Below are 956 nucleotides of genomic sequence, written 5' to 3' on the forward strand. Positions count from 1 at the left end.
GTGTTACCACACCCGGCTGATTTTTGATTTATTGTAGAGATGAGGTCTCGCCAAGTTGCCCAGGCGGATCTCGAACTCGCGGACTCAGGCAATCCACTCACCTCAGCCTCCCAAAGGAGCGGGATTACAGGCTGAGCCACCGAGCCCAGCTATACTTCTTTAAAACAACTTGAAGTATAAATGACATTCAACGAGCTGCACATACTTACATGCACAATTTAGAGAGTTTTGACATAGGCGTAACTGATGAAACCATTACAACCACCAAAACAACTAATACACCCATCACACCCAGAAGTCTTCTTCTTCCCCCATGTGATTCCTCCATTCTTCCTTCCTCATCTCCAGGCAAACTTTGGTCTGCTATCTGTCACGAGAGGTTTGTTCACATTTTCTAGATTTTTGCATAAACAAAATCAAATTGTATGTATTCTTTTTTGGTCTGGCTTCCTTCCTCAGCAAAATTATGTGGAGTTTTTAAGTTTGAAAGTCCCTATCACAGAGAAAAGCCTCTACCGAGTGCTTTGTTCACAATCCTGTCCTGCTTGTATTTTTCTCAATAATTTAAACACTCAACTAGGAAGAATACATTTAAACTGAAATCCTCAGAATAACCAGGTGGATGGGAATGGCCTGTCAAGCTGGAGGGCTTCAGAGAATGGTTTATCTTTGTTCAACAGATAGTTGCTTTGAACTGCATCCCCCACCACTACCGTTTCTCCCAGTGAGGGTTTTACTGCCACCTGACAAGGGACAGGGATTCAAAAGTTTTTTCCTGCCTGTTTTCTGGACTCTAGAGACACCAACTCGCTGGGTGAAGCCGTAGGTCAGAGGGCAACAGACATTTTCTGTAAAAGACAAGATAGTAGCCGAGCTCGGTGGCTCAGCCTGTAATCCCACGCCTTTGGAAGGCTGAGGTGAGTGGATTGCCTGAGCCCGCGGGTCCGAGACCCGCC

Source organism: Carlito syrichta, unplaced genomic scaffold, assembly GCF_000164805.1.
Source record: "Carlito syrichta isolate Samal-C Ts95f unplaced genomic scaffold, Tarsius_syrichta-2.0.1 Scaffold313449, whole genome shotgun sequence".
NCBI classification, from domain to species: domain Eukaryota; kingdom Metazoa; phylum Chordata; class Mammalia; order Primates; family Tarsiidae; genus Carlito; species Carlito syrichta.